Here is a 17528-nt window from a genome sequence, read left to right on the forward strand (position 1 = left end):
GCAGGTGCTCTTCTGTGGAACTACTGATAGCTGGAGTCTGGACTTGAAATTGAAAGAAAGAAGATTGAAGTGACCTTGAAAAGAGAACTGGAAATTTTGTTTTTTGATTTAGTAAAGAGCCTCAAATATTTAGTGGCAGTGCTTTGCTTACTGACAGAATTGCATTTTCTCTTTCCCTGTTTTTCACTTCCCCCCAGTTTGATTTTTATATTTGGAGTCGAGTCTTTTGACGCAGGAATAAGATTACTTTTTCGCCCTCCCTCCTCCCTTTGTTCTACCTTTTTAGCAAGGGGAATATACAGATTTCTGTCTTTTTAAACTTTTTCTAATTTTTTTATTTTTCCATCTATTCTCCATTTTACATTTTTTCCTTTTTTCCTTTTCTTCTACATAATTGGAACCAATTGGATTAAGGGGTTCAAGTGTTTGAAGATTTTTCCCTTCCCTTTTTTATTTTTATCTTTTGCTTTTTTTTTTATTGGAGTGGCAATTGGCTGCTCTTCCTTTTTCTTTTCAATTTTTCTATTAAGTACTCTAAGATGAGCAGAAAAATACCAGCCTCAGCTTCTTCAATCCCGACTTCTTCTTCCCCACCATCTGGAGGACAACGATCAATACAGATGATGTTACAACAAGAGAAGGAGAAAGAAGTGACACTACAGATGATTATGCAAGGAATTTAAAAGATACAAGTAAAAACAGATAATATTGAAAAGAGAACGGAGAATATTGAGCAAAGAACGGAAAAGACAGATGAAAAAATTGAAAATATTCAATAGATGATGATGCAATATGAGGACAGAATTAAGAAAATTGAAGAACAAGATGTACAAAGAGATAAGAAGATTGGAGATATGGATACCTTATTTTTTTTTTAAAACGATTTTATTGATTTTTTAAAAACAAGCAAAACAAACGCTACATAAAAACATCAGCTCTCTTCCATATATATGTACAAACAGTGTGTCAGTTGGTTCATCAGTTTTTTGCATTCATTTCGTAGTCTCAATTACAGTTACATTACATAATAACTCATATTATCAATCCAAACTTATATATCCTAGTATCGCTATTAGAAAATCATTTGACTATAATTTTATTCATTCATACTTTATGAGATAACTATAATTTAAATAGTTTATTCTATAACAAATCATATAATCATACCAAATCTATCCTGAAAACACTTTATAGATATAATATCAAATAACAAAAGAAAAAGAAAAAACAAAAATATTCTTTATTATCTAACATTCTAAATATTCTGTTATTATATTCTATCATCCAACCATTGATAGAAAAGGTCCCAAATTTTATAGAATTGTTTATCCTCTTGCTCTCTAATTTCAAATGTCAATCTACTCATCTCAGCACATTCCAATATTTTCTTAATAATTTCTTCCTGCAATGGTATTTTCTCATTTTTCCAATTTTTAGCAAATACAATTCTAACCGCTGTTAATACATTTACAATCAAATATTTCAAGTCTTTACTGTATGTATCTGGTAAGATTCCCAATAAAAAAAACTCCGGTTTCAAATCTATGCGTTTCTTTGTCATTTTTTCCAACCACATGTGGATTTTAGTCCAATATTTTCTAGCATCCTCACAAGTCCACCACATGTGGTAATATGAGCCAGGTATCTGATGACATTTCCAGCATTTTTCAGATTTATTCTTGAACATTCTTGCTATCCTCGTCGGGGAAAGTGCCACCTGTAAAACATCTTATACAGATTTTCTTTATAAGCTGTTGACATTGTCATTTTATAATTTTGCGACCATAGTTTTTGCCATTTCTCTAAATCAATCCCATATCCAAAATTCTTCCACCAAACAATCATAGTTTCTTTAACTTGTTCTTCCTCTAGCTTAATTCCCAGTAAATAACCATATAATTTTTTAATCACCTTCTCATCAGTACCCATCAAAATCTTATCTAGATCAGTCTGTTTATCATAAAATCCCTCTGTTTTAGAATCTTCATCATACTTTGAATGTATTTGCGCATATGAAAACCAATTCATCTTTATACCTTGTTCTTCTAGATTTTGTATTGATTTAAGTTCACCCTTTTCATCCAATATTTCCCCATATCTAACTGTTTGTTCCTTCTTATAAATTATAGGATAGGAAAAAGCTTCAATAGTCGATAACCAAACTGGAATTTTCAAATAACATTGTCTTTTTATCTTCTCCTAATTTAACCACAAAGACTCCCGTATATAATGTCTTCTAAAAATTTTGATGTATAGAACCACTCCTCTTTTCTTACATTGAATCAAAGAAGTAAATATTTTCCCTAATTTTGACTGTACTAACAATTGTTCATGTTGTTTTTTAATATGTACTTCTTGTAAACAAATTATGTCAAATTTTAATTTCCCTAATTTATGAAAAGTTTTCCTTCTTTTAACAGCTGAATTAAGTCCATTTATATTCATTGTAATCAGTTTTTTCTCTTCCATGATTATATTTTGTAGTTAGGTTTGGCAGCTCTCGTAGATCTTGGTTCACATTGTTCTTTAATGTCCACCTGTCCACCTACTGCGCCTTCTTCTTTTTCAGTCCCCATTTGTTCCTCTTGAAACTCAATTAATGAAACCTCTTTCTCTGCCTCTTCCTCTCTCCTTCCGAAGAATTCTGCATAGAAAAGTTCTGCTTTCTCAATTGAGTCAATTCTATGTCTCTGTTCTTGCCACGTAAACATTAATCCTTCTGGAATCAGCCATCTATAATTCACCTCCTTTTTCAGTAGCATTTTGGTCAGGAATCGATATTCTCTTCTCATCTCTCTTGCCGCTTGTAATATTTGTGTTTTGATGGATTTTTTGGTAAATCTGATGTGGACTTCCCTTGGTAAGTGTTTGAAGATTTTTTCCCTTCCCTTTTTTATTTTTATCTTTTGCTTTTATTTAATTTTTTATTTAATTTTTTTTTGAAAACAATTTTATTGGTTTTTAAAGACAAACAAAAACAAACAAAACATAAAAACATCCAGCCTTCTTTCATAAATATACAAATAGTGTGTTGGTTGGCTTACCAGTCTTTTGTGCATCCATTTCATAGTCTCAATTACAGTTACATTGCATGATAACTCATATTATCAATCAAAGATTAAATACCCTAGTATCACTATTAAACAATCATTTGACTATAATTTTATTCATTCATATTTTGCGAGATAACTATAATTTACTTAATTTATTTTATAACAATTCATATAATCCTACCAAATCTATCCTAAAAACATTTTATAAATATGATTTCAAAAAAAGAAATATATCTTTATATATTCATTATTTTCTGAAATTCTAGATATTCTATTGTTGTATTTTATTATCTAAGCATTGATAGAAAAGGTCCCAAATTTTATAAAATTGTTTATCCTCTTGTTCTCTAATTTCAAATGTCAATCTACTCATTTCAGCACATTCCAATATTTTCTTAATAATTTCTTCCTGCAATGGTATTTACTCATTTTTCCAATTTTTAGCAAATACAATCCTAGCCACTGTTAATACATTTACAATCAGGTATTTCAAATCTTTACTATATGTATCAGGTAAAATTCCCAATAAAAAAATCTCAGGTTTCAAGTCTATGTGTTTCTTTGTCATTTTTTCCAACCACATGCGAATTTTAGTCCAATATTTTCTAGAGTCCTCACAAGTCCACCACATATGGTAATATGAGCCAGGTGTCTGATGACCTTTCCAACATTTTTCAGATTTATTCTTGAACATTCTTGCTGTTCTTGTTGGGGGAAAATGCCACCTGTAAAAGATCTTATACAAATTTTCTTTATATGCTGTTGACATTGTCATTTTATAATTTTGAGACCACAATTTTTGCCATTTCTCTAAATCAATCCCATATCCAAAATTCTTCCCCCAAACAATCATAGTTTCTTTAACTTGTTCTTCCTCTAGTTTAACTTCCAGTAAATAACCATATAATTTTTTAATCACCTTTTCATCAGTACCCGTCAAAATCTTATCTAAATCAGTCAATTTATCATAAAATCCCTCTATTTTAAAATCTTCATCATAACTTGAATGTATTTGCGCATATGAAAACCAATTCATCTTTATACCTTGTTCCTCTAAATTTTGTATTGATTTAAGTTCACCCTTTTCATCCAATATTTCCCCATATCTAACTGTTTGTTCCTTCTTATATATCATGGGATAGGAAAATGCTTCAATGGTCGATAACCAGACTGGAATTTTCAAATTTCCTTGTCTTTTAATCTTCTCCCAATTTAACCACAGACACTCCCGTATATGATGTCTTCTAAAATACCCCTGTGTTTTAGTTCCTAACCGACACACTGCTTGTACATCTATGAAAGATAGTTGGATGTTTTTATGTTTTGTTTGTTTTTGTTTGTCTTTTAAAACCAATAAAACTTGTTTTATTAAAAAAAACAAAAACAGAAGAAGTTATATTCGAGAAGCATTGTTTCTAAACTGGGAGAAGATAAAAAAGCAATATTATTTAAAAATTCCACTATGGTTATCTACTCTTGAAGCTTTTTCCTATCCAATAATATATAAAAAGGAACAAAAAGTTAGATATGGTGAGATATTGAGTGAAAAAGGTGAACTTAAATCTATGCAAGCATTGGAAGAACAAGGTGAAAAATGAATTGTTTTTCATATTTGCAAATACAATCTAGATTAGATAAAGATGTTAAAACAGAAGGTATCTATGATAAGTGGGCTGATTTAGATAAAATTTTGACAGGTACTGATGAAAAAGCAATTTAAAAACTTTATGGACATTTGCTGGAGTTTAAATTAGAGGAAGAGCAAGTAAAAGAAACAATGATTGCGCGAGGGAAAATTTTTGGATATGGGATTGTCCTAGATAAGTGGCAAAAATTGTGGTCTCAAATTATAAAATGACAATGTCAACTGCATATAAAGAAAATTTGTATAAGATGTTTTACAGTTGGCACTTACCGCCAATGAGAATCGCGAGGATGTTCAAGAATAAATCGGATAAATGTTGGAAATGTCATCAGATACCTGGTTCATATTACCATATGTGGTGGACAAACTCGGATGCAAAAAGATATTGGACTATAATCCACATAGGGTTGGAAAAAATGATAAAACAACACATAGACTTTAAACCTGAGATATTTTTATTGGGAATTATACTGGAAATATACCATAAAGAATTGAAATATTTCATTGTAAATGTATTAACAGCGGCTAGAATTGTATTGGCTAAGAATTGGAAAAATAAAAAAATACCTATGCAGGAGGAAATTATTAAGAAAATCATGGACTGTGCCGAAATGAGTAAATTGACATTTGAAATTAGAGAATAAGAAGATAAACAATTTTATATGATATGGGATTTATTTTATCAATGGTTAGATAAAAAGACCTGGTAAAGAAATAGATTAGTAAGCCTTACAATAAAAGTTAATAGACCGATATAGAATACAATATAAAATATATAACTATTGGATGAATGTATAAGATTAAACCATAATGAAATTTAGAATATCTCATATAAAATGATGGAAAAATAGTTTAGACAAATGAATGGTTAATAATTGATATTACATAAGCACAAGCTAGATTGATAAGGTGATAATTTATATAACTTGTGAGTAATGGTAAAAAAAGGATAGCACAAAAGATTGTAACCAACTGACACACTGTATGTATATAATTGAAAGAGGGTTTTATGTGTTTATGTTTTGTTTGTATATTTGTTGTAAAAAAGTAAAACTTTTTTTTTAAAAAAAGAGTTAGGGATGAGGCAAAGAGTGAAAAAAGGAAATTAGTCAAAATACTAACACAAATATTTTTTTATCTAATATGTACTCTGCTTATAAAACTAGGCTTTATAATCAATTTTCAAAGAATTATTGCAGAGACAAAGACTTATCAAAAAAGTCCTTCATGGGGTCAAGTATCGAGTCTGGGTTGTATTGGGCAATAGGAGTTGCGTTGAATTTGTGAATTTGTGTTGAGATCATGGATTATTTTTAGGGAAAGTGGGTGATTGAGCACAAGACAGGAGCAGATGGGTAGAAGAGGGGAAATGTCTAGAAGACACCTGTAAAGTGGCACATCCATATCTTCATTATAGAATAGAGGGAAAAGCAGAGAAAGGGTTGCTTATAAGTGCAAATGGTATGGAACATGGTGCTGGAAAGGATATCACCTGATTCACACAGAGTGGAATGGAGGAACATCCTGCCCTGAGAGGTCCAGGTATTTTGGCATTGATATCAGAAGGAAGACAAGAAGGAAAAGCATGGAGAGGTTTGTAAGAACGTGGAAAGACAGGAGGATGGACTGGGTAATCATCAGAGAATCAGATAAATAGATAGATGAGACACACAGAGATGAAAACATGATTATTTTAATTATCATGGTATCCCGTGGTATTTAGCTAGGGAATGCTTTATGTTGCGCTGAGGGCTTTTATCTAATATTTTTTGTTCCATTTGTAATACTTCTGCCCAAGCAATTACATCAACTGAAAAACATCAACGTTTGGCAATTTAATTACTTCTGTAAATAAACTGATGGAGAGAAAAAGGGAACTGTGTGACTCTGTGGCATAAAGTGTGGTTAAAACAAAGGAATGCCTTCCACAATCAAATTCAAACAAAAAGATATACAGAATAATGTTGGCACAGTGGTTAGAATGCAGTATTTCAGGTTAACTCTGCCACACTAATTCTATCCTTCTATAAGGTTGTGATGGTGAAACTATGGCACCTGTTCCAGAGATGGCAAATAGAGCTCTGCTGCGCATGTGTGTGTACCTCCAGCCGGCCAGCTGGTCTTCAGGTCTCATCCATGCGAGGGGTGGAATGCATGGTTGGGGGCAGGGCACATGCATGGGGGATGCATGTACGGGATACACATGCATGCATGGGGGACATGAGTGCATTACATTTTGGTGAAGCACATGCATGCATGCTTTGGGCACCCAGTGCTGAAAAGGTTAGCCATCACTGTTCTAATAAATAAATAAATAAAATAAAATGAGGAACCAGATTGTTGGGGGCAATATGCTGATGTTGTAAACCACTCAGAGACTGCTGTAAAGCATGCAGAGCTGTATATAAGCCTAAGTGCTATTGCTATAATAACACTGGAAGGGACTTTGGAAGTCTCCTAATCCAATCCCTTGCTCAAGGAGGAGACCCTATACCAAGGGTAGGATTCTACCAGTTTTGTCCACCTCTGTAGAACTGGTAGTTCTGAAGAGCAGCAGACAGAGAGCATACATAGAACCGGTTCTATGTCTGCTGCTGTTTTGGCCCACCCCAGTGGTGGTATTCAATTTTTTTTACTGCTGGTTCTGTGGGCGTGGCCTATTTTGTGGGTGTGGCCTAGGGGGTCATGTGACTGTGTGGGTGTGGCTTATTTTGTGGGCGTAGCTTGGTGGTCATGTGACTGGCTGGGTGTGGATTGGTGGTCATGTGACTGTCTGGGCATGGCTTTGCGGTCATGTGACTGGTTAGGCGTGGCTTGGCAGTCATGTGACTGGCTCAGAGATGGTATTCAGCAAGTTCTGTCCAGTTCTGGAGAACTGGTAGCGGAAATTTTGAGACGTTTGGAGAACCGGTAGAGGAAAATTTGAGAATACTACCTCTGACTGGCCATACCCCCATCTATTCTCTGCCTCCTGAGTCCCAGCTGATCAGCTGGGTCTTCTTTTGTTGCCCTGCACAGGAGAACGAAGCTGGAAAGCAGGTTAGTGGAGTGGGAAGGGAATGGGGATTTTGCAGTAACCTTACCCTGGGGTGGAAATGAATTTTGCAGTATATCCTTCCCCTGGAGTGGGGTGGGAATGGAGGTTTTACAGTATCCTTCCCTTGCCATGCCTACCAAGCCATGTCCAACAAGACATGCCATGCCTACCAAGCCAGGCCCACAGAACCAGTAGTAAAAAAATTTAAATCCCACCAGTGCAGCCAGGGAAGGACAGGATAGGGAATAAGATTATCTTATATTAAGATAAGATGGCTGAAGAGAAGAGACAAGATTTCCTAAAGAGAAGGGAAAGGAGTATTTTGCCTTGGGTGGGATGAATATGGAAATTTAAGTCTGTGTGAACATGCCCTCTTTCTCTCTATGCGTTGTTCTCTAAATTAAGGGATGGAAAACTCACACGTTGAAACTCAACAAGTTCTCAACCTGACACTTTGTTTTATGCAGATGCACAAACAAACCTAAATAGACAAATACCCACAAAGAGAAAATACTGGTGTCAGAACTTTGACAATGAAAAAAACACCATCCTCCTTGTGATTGTGTTTTATCATAGCCCTATAGAGGCACAGGACACTTCTTCACAGGACACTTCTTCCCTGTTGGGAGGGAAGGGGGGAGACTGTCAATTAAGGGTTGTAGGGCATTGTCTTTTGACCTTCTCAATTTGTACTAAGACTTCCCCCAGCCCCATTATGATCACATTTCCTCCCATGAAATGATTCCAGTGTATTTGTCCACTTCCCTCGGTATAAGAGGAATTTATAATGCCTTGATAAGATCACACTTGGAATACTGCATCCAGTTTTGGCCTCCACATTGTAAAAAAATATGTCAAGACTCTGGAAAGAGTACAGAGAAGACCAATAAAGATGATTAGGGGACTGGAGGCTAAAACATATAAAGAACAGTTGCTGGAATTGGGTCTGTTTAGTTTAATTTAAAGAAGTACTAGGGGAGACATGATAGCAGTGTTCCAATATCTCAAAGGCTGTCACAAAGAAGAGGGAGTCAAGCTATTCTCCAAAGCATCTGAGGGCAGGACAAGAAGCAATGGGTGAAAATTAATCAAGGAGAGAAGCAACTTAGAACTAAGGAGAAATTTCCTGACAGTGAACAACTTTCCTCCAGAAGTTGTGAATGCTAGAACACTGGAAGTTTTAAAAAAGAGATTGGACAATCATTTATCTGAATTAATATAGGGTTTCCTACCTAAGCAGGGGATTGGACTAGAAGACCTCCAAGGTCCCTTCCAACTTTGCTATTCCATTTTTCCGTTATAAGATGACCCTTGGGTTACTTGGATAGTTCATTGGTTTCCATTGTCCCAGTCAAAACTGATGCTTCTCCCAGATACTCTTAATTCCCATCAATATACTTTTATCCTATGGTTGCTTCCTGCATACAGGATCTGGAGATACTCATTGATGGCTTTTCGTTTCTTTTCCTTTTCTTTCTCTGCAGTATTATTTGGTCCTTGGATTCACATGGTAGGCTGCTCTTAATTCAGGAGGGTTACGTCTTTATGAACATTTACATTTTCACATGCTCTCTCTCTCTTTCTAAAAGAAGTTTGGTTTGTATTGCCCTACCTGCCAAGCAGCAGCTAAGGATATTTCCTTCAAAGAAACAGCAGGATAAAATTTGACTTTGAACAGAGCCAAAGGGCCAAGTTTCTGCTCAACACAGAAGGGACACAATCACTCCTTCACACTCAATTTCCCTTATTGAGTCATTTCTCCAGTCATTTCTCAGCTGAGCTCTCTACATAAAAACTGAGAACTGGACTAAAAAAGGGGACACACACATTTAAGAAACCTCCCAACCAAAATAAACTTTTAGATTGTTGCCTTAAGCACACTCCTAAATGGTACCCTTTCTTTGGCAGCAGAAAATGACATGTGATCAAACCCACCACAGCACATTGGATGCCCTATTGTAATCCCTGGTCACAGATCAAAAATTGTGAATCTCATTTCTGACACCAGTTTGTGTGGAATCAAAACACTGAAACCAAAGCAAACAGTCAAGGCTTGCTGCATCATTTATTACACAGGACATACTGAGAGTTGATCTTGTCCAAAAAATAGAGAGAAATAAACAAAGGGATACACTCACATCCCACTTACACCGACATGGGATTTTAATGAGGTTTTTTAAAATATTGGGAATGTAAAAGTTGCAAGATGCCCAGTGGAATCTATAGTTGAACGTGGCAGCCTTATACATTTGTTTAATAAGAATATATAAATAATTATGCTTTGCAGAAAAGAGACTAAAATGATGAAAAACAGAAGGAGAAAATGTGGTATACATACATAAATAATAACATAAGAAATTTCAGATTACTTCTTGCCCTTTTGTTATCTGCAAAGAAAAATAGTCTTTGTTATAAGAAGCATTTTGATCTTCTGATTCAGGAATTGCTATGGGAATATTCTGATAAAACTTCCCACATGTCACTAGGAATTACAAGGCCACATTCCTTATGTCTCCATTGGCTTACTGGAAAGACTCATTCATCTGGAAACAGATTTTATCCACATTATTGTGACGAAAAATAAGACTTCATATTTTGTTTTAGGAATGTTTAGAAATATGGAAGAATAGGAATAGGATTAGCTTTAGGAATAGGAGGAATATATGTGTCAGGGTTCTGGTGATAGCCCTAATTAAATCATGAGCCTCGAGCCAAGCTTCAAAAAAAACCTCAAAAGATTTATTAGGAGCAACATGCTGACATTAACCTAAATGAAGCCAAGTCTGGCATACATAATTCACAGTCACCTGTGACCCTGTTTTGCCCCTCCCCCCTGGGTGTATCATAAATCAGATTCTCCAATAAAGCACTGCCCAGGTATCATCAATCACATTCTCTAATAAAGGATTTTCACAACCAGAAGATCCGGTAGCCTAGCTAAAATAATTTTATGATAATCGTGGAATGTACTTCTGGTTTTACTGCTGTACTGCTCCTTCAGATTCCCCCCAACCTTGTTTATGGCAACTTGAAAACAGAGATAGGAATGTTTTCCAAGTTGACAATATGTTCAATATGTGCATTTCCTTCTCCCTTTCCCCTGTTGTCAATTGTAAAACAATTTTAGTTATACTATTTATTCTTCAAATGTTTAGTGTTTCATCTTGTTTTTATTGATTGTAAGCTGCCTTAGGAAAGCCAGGAAGCCTATAATTTACATAAATAAATATTAAATGGTCAAAAACTGTTAATTGAGACTACTAAATGCCATTTTTGAAGAATAACAGATTGGTAAAAGTCATTTTTTCTATATTATTTTAACATCAAATGTTCTTTGGTATTCAGATCTGACCTGAAACTAACAATGTCACATTTAGGGATGAAAATGCAGGCCAGCAATCCAGCACTGGATGCTAAAATGGAGAAGACCTGAACAGTGACCATGTAACTACCTTTGGTGCTCAGGTAGAAGGCACAAAGGATACCCAGACACTGCAGAAGATCAGCATGCTGAAGGAGATCAGCTTGGCTTCGTGGAAGGCCCCAGGGAGATTCCTGGCCAGGAAAGCCACTGTGAAGTAGACAGCAGACAGAAAGTCCATGTATCCAAGGGCAATATAAAACATGGTGTCAGGTGGTACTCCATTCAAAATTCAAGAAAGAAAAACTTAGACTCTTTAGATTAGAGCAAAGAAATCTTTTACTGAAAATGAAATGGTAGCATCAAATAGAATTCTGAATCTAAGAAATTAGGTGCGCAGATCACATATACAAAGTGTTGGAAAAGTTCCCACCCCTCATAGTCCAAATGAGTCTTCCAATTAAAAGTTGTGAATTTGATCATGTGAGCATCTTCAGGTGGTGATGAGGCCTCTGTCCATTGACCTTGACATATTTTGATAAAGATTTGGAGCTGCGCAGAGAAAAGAAAGCTAAGCGAGGAATAGAAACTTAAGAGCAGGAATTTATACTCCCCTCCACTCCTCATTTACACAACACAGGAATGTAAAACCTCCAGCTCTCTTCCCAGACATATCCCCTCCCTCCGTTACTTATGGCAGCCAAAAGATGCAAAGCAGTAGAAAAGATCTTGAAGGCTGACACATGGTGACAGAACCTTCATTGCATTGTAGGATGATCTCTCTAGGTTGGGAGTGCATGTCAAAGTCAGGGAATGGAGGAGGGGGAAGTGCCCAACCAGATGCTGCAGATGACAACTTGGAGACCAGAACAAGAAAGCACAACTGAGTTGGCAAAATTCTTCCCCAACCTTCTCTGCATTTTGTTCCCTGGTTTTGTGGCCAAGAAAGCTAACACCACTGTGATAGTTTTGGCCAAGATTGAAGAAATAGCAATTGAGAAGGCAATGCTGAAGGCTGTTTGTTGGAGGAGGCAAGTCAGTCTCCTTGGTCAGCCAACGAGCAGAATGGAACAGGTCAAGATGGAAAGCAGGAGAGTGACCAGGAGAATGTAGGAGAGGTTCTGATTGTTGGCTTTGTCAATTGGTGTTTCTAGAACAGATGGCAAATGAAATTTCACTTCAGTTACAAGAATTATAAAATGAGCCCCTAATTAGGATTAATATATGAAGATCTCATTGAAAAGAAAATCCCATACAGCCCTATTTTTGTTGTAAAGACAAAGTGATTAAATTAGTGGATCAGCTGTGGACACGGTATTCTGGGATTTCAGTAAGGTATCTGACAAAATAGACCACAACCTGCTTCTTGGTAAACTAGAAAAATGTGGGATAGACAGCATCACCAAAAGATGGACTAGACAGCTACTTGCTTGAAATGGTATAGGGTCTCCTGTTTGAACAAGGGGTTGGACTAGAAAACCTATAAAGTTTCTTCCAAATCTGTTAAACTGTTATTCTAACATTAGACTGGGTTCAAGGATACTGATTGCTTCCATGGCATTGGAGCACAGACAGCACTAGAGTTAATTGTCACCAACCGAGAGTGGCACCAAACTCCACAGCTCTGGATGACCTTCCCTAGCAATCTCTGGAAGCAAGAGATTCCATTGAAGGACAGCATAAGTCACTTTCCTGGCTCTTGACGTATCTTCCTCCAAGCATGACTTTATGCACATATCCTAACAGGAAAGACTATGACCACTACAGGACAGTGCGCCAATGGGTGTATCTGTGCTTTTTCACCAAAGTCCTTTTTTCTGCCTACTCCTCATTAGATGGAAGAAGTACAGGGTCCCAAGAGGACAAGTTTCTTCTCACTGTAATTGTCACCTTACATGCCTTGAGACCTCTTCTTCTACTTCTCCAGTGTCTGCTTTTGATGTAAACATGAGACTGAAGCAACATGGAAGCGACCTTGCATTATAAAAGGATAAATACTACAGGTTATGCCCTTTGTGGCTCAAATTACAGGACAGGCGGGAGCTGTGCTCTTGAATGTACCCTTTTTTCTCTTTTATCTCTTCCAGATGAATCTTGTCTGTTTGAATCAGAAAAGCCAGAGGATATTCTATCCTGTGAGAGTGCTTTGAATTCTGCTAATTCTTCTTTAAAAATAGGAAGGAGATTGATTCAGCCCCAGGAATTATGGATCTCCTGCTTCTGCTTTTGCTTCTACTCATGTCCCAGCCGGTCTCCGGGAAGCTGAGAATGAAGTGCCCACTGAGTTTGGACAACCAGGATGGAGAAAAGCCATGGAGCTATTATAGGCCAGGCGATCTTCTCATTGGTGTAGTCATCTCTCCATCAACAATAGCACATGCAACATTACCTTTCAACAGGGCTCCTTCTAGGCAGATTCAGTTGTAAGTCATTCATTGTGATGGAGTTTCATTCCCTCCATTTGCAGCTCTAACACTCTTCTTTCTCCTTCATCTTATTTTACTCATTTTTATATTGCAGGACCTGACTAATTTCTTGAACCCTTTTGATTTCCACAGTCTCTATCTCTTTTGTCTTATTTTCTGGGAGAGGTTCAAATCAAAACATGAGGCAAATAAAACCTGAAAAAAGCCCACATTATTTATGTTTCCCTGTTCAATCCTCAATTCATGACTTGAGTAGTGAGTTTTATTGAAAGTAGTGATTGTTGTAGATTCCCCTGCCGAGGTCCTTTTCATATTTTCATAACCTCTCATTGATATTCAATGCTTGATTTTTTATAAGAACAGAGGATGCCTCTTTTCAGAACAGCTTTTCTGGGTCACTTATCAAAAATCCTGTATCTTTTAGGATTGTTCTACTTTAATGACTGAATTCTTCTTCAAACTGTTTACTGCACTGATGAAAATTAGTACTTCTACAAATAATGGTATATTTCTGATTTTAACCCTTTTGGAAAACTATATGCATTCTATCTTCTCCACACTCACAACATTAAAGGATGATGAGTGATTATGATTTGCGCCTGGTTTTGGATCAATAATAGCTTAAGATTTAGTTAGCTTGTGGAGAAGAAAATGGATTAAATAGAGAAAAAGTATTTTATTGTTGCTGCTGCTGCTGTTAATACTAATATGAGAATAGTTTTACACTAGTTTATCTCATGAAAAGAAATCCATATTACGTGTGATTTTCAATATTGAAGTTTTTAATAAAAATTATCAGCACACGCACAATCTCACACTTGGCTGCAACATCCATGACAACTATGATAACACCCTCAGCACTTCAGATGCCTTGCTGGACATGCTGTCTACCGGAGAAGCCAATGTTCACAACTACAGCTGTGGAAGGAAGGACAACCTTTTGGCACTTGTTGATAAAGCTCACAGAGACATCTCCATCCAGATGTCAACTTTAGCAGGTGCCTACAAATTTCCACAGGTTTGTTTTTGTGTTCCCCTATCTAGCAAAGTGAATGGGGTGTAGTGTTTGATGATAGATTAAACCATATCTTCATTATAGAATTCAAAAGCTGCTTTTCACTATATCCATTGTAGGTTTCATGGCTGGGGATTGATACAACAATATCCCAACAGGTGGGACCCTCTATTTGCAGGTTCTTCCATGCCTATTTTAGTTTATATCCATATCTATCTCTATCTCTGTCTACCTATCTACCTTTCTATCTATCTCTATCTCTATATCATATCTATATATTTATCTATCTATGTGGGTCTTTGGTTATTCGGGTTTTCTCCCGCGTAAGATTGGAAGTATCTAGGCAACATTTCGATGAAGTCTCATTCATCATATTCAGCTCTGTGCTTCTCAGAGTATCTATCTATCTCTACTCTACTCTACTCTATCTCAGAGTATCTATCTATCTCTACTCTACTCTACTCTATCTCAGAGTATCTATCTATCTCTATATCATATCTCTATCTATCTATCTATCTATCTATCTATCTATCTATCTATCTATCTATCTATCTATCTATCTATCTAGGCTTAAATACATGCCAGCTTCCCATTGAAGAGAGTTGAGATAGGTAGATGAAAAGTGCATTCCTTGTAGAAGAACCAGCAGTCTTTAGGCAGATGCGATCCACTATTGACAATTGTATTGACTTGAATTCTCCCATAACTGGCTTCCAGAAGTTGTAAATGCTCCAACACCAGTATTTTTTTTAAAGAAAATAGTGGACAACCATTTGTCTGAAATGATGTAGGGTTTCCTGCCTCAGCAGAGGGTTGGACTTGAAGACTTTTAAGGTCCCTTCCAACTCTTCTCTTATCTTCTCCTCCTTTCCCTTCCCTTCCCTTCCCTTCCCTTCCCTTCCCTTCCCTTCCCTTCCCTTCCATTCCATTCCATTCCATTCCATTCTATTCTATTCTATTCTATTCTATTCTATTCTATTCTGAATAGAATTGAGAGTGGTAGATGAAAAGTTCCTTGTAGAAGCACCAACAGATTTTAAGCAGATTTGATCCACTATTGGTGGTTGCATTGCCCTGAAACCTCTCAGAATAAAAATATCAGTCAGAGGAAATGATGGTTTGCGGCTTTCACAGCATTTGACACAGTAAACATATTAATATCATGGAAGAAACTGATTGCTCTTAAAATGGAACTCAGAATGCTGATCCTGCTCAAAGCCCTTTCTACAAGCACTGTGAGAAAAATTAATCCGTGGAACAGCTTGTGTTATGAAGCTGTGCATGCTCCATTGCTGGAGGCTTTCAAAAATAGCTGTATATTCATTTTGTCTGGAATGGTATATGATCTGCTCTGTGAGCAGAGAGTTGGACTAAAAGACCTCAAAAATCCCTTCTATCTCAATTATTCCATGTTCTTCATTCATTTGTTTGAGAGTGTGTTTAGGGGAACATTGAGTTCCCCAATGTTTTCAGCTTTCAAGATTGGGAGGGTAGAGGAGATGGTTCATAGAGAGATAGGATACAGCATGTGTGCATGTGCTTTCCCTTTACTCACACACGTGAGGATGAGTGTGTGCACATATGCACTTGCTGGCCATTTTCATGACCCAATTGCAAACCCCTCATGGCTCACTAGTGGGTCATGGCCCATAGGTTGGGGACCCCTCTTTTAGGATAAATGGAGAGAGAGGTAGGACTGATCGTTACCAAATGGTAAGAAAAGTATGCTGCCCATTTACATTTGAGTTTCATGTATTGTTAAGAAAACTTGGCTCTTATTCTCATAAGAATTATCTGATTACTGATAAGTCAATGTCAAAATTTCTGGTCTTTGGGAAATGACATATTGCCATATAGGGCTATTCGATGATGAATAGAATAGAATAGAATAGAATAGAATAGAATAGAATAGAATAGAATAGAATAGAATAGAATAGAATAGAATAGAGGGAGAGGGAGAGAATAGGAATAGGAATAGAATGGAATGGAATGGAATAGAATAGAATAGAATAGAATAGAATAGAATAGAATAGAATAGAATAGAATAGAATAGAATAGAATAGAATAGAACAGAACAGAACAGAACAGAATTCTTTTATTGGCCAAGTCTGATTGGACACACAATGAATTGTCTTGTTGCAAATGCTCTCAGTGTACATAAAAGAAAAGATACATTCGTCAAGAGCCAAGAATCATCAGGTAGAACACTTAATGATAGTCAAAGGGTACAATAAGCAATCAAATCATACTAGGAAACAGTCAATATAAATTGTAAAGATACAAGCAACAAAGTTACAGTCATACAGTCACACATGGCAGGAGATAGGTGATAAGGAGTGATGAGAAGACTAACAGTAATAGTACTGTAGATTTTGTAAATAGTTGGACAGGAAAAAACTATTATTGTGTCTGGTTGTTCTGGAGTGCAGTGTTCTATAGAGTCAGTCATTTTGAGGGAAGGAGTTAAAACAGTTTATGTCCAGGATGTGCGGGGTCTGTAAATATTTTCACAGCCCTCTTTTTGACTCGTGCAGTATACAGGTCCTCCATGGAAGGCAGGTTGGTAGTAATTGTTTTTTCTGCAGTCCTAATTATCCTCTGAAGTCTGATGGTATGATAGAGCAAGTTCACACTTTTCCTTACCTTGGTGTATTTCTTTCAGTGACTAGATCTTTTTTCCTTCAACATTAAAAGAGGCCATTTAGCCCAAAGGTACAAGTGAACACACTGTTATAAGAATTTTTAAAAAAGCATATCTATGCAGCCTCCTTAGCCTGAAATATTAAAGTACAAAAGCCCAATATTACCACCATGTACTTATATTGAGCTGAATTTTTGGATTTAATTTATAGTGTTGAGGTATATTCCCTGTTAGGGGAATGAGTGCATACAGGGAGACGGATTAGAGAGTAGTGTTTGAATAATACACACAGAGATACACTGTACAGTAAATGTTGGTTTTTACTTCCAATAAAGGTTTTAAGCAAAGTT

Source organism: Notechis scutatus, unplaced genomic scaffold, assembly GCF_049901735.1.
Source record: "Notechis scutatus isolate UNSWTSFEM ecotype Mainland unplaced genomic scaffold, rNotScu1.2 NSCUCTG25, whole genome shotgun sequence".
Taxonomy (NCBI): Eukaryota; Metazoa; Chordata; class Lepidosauria; order Squamata; family Elapidae; genus Notechis; species Notechis scutatus.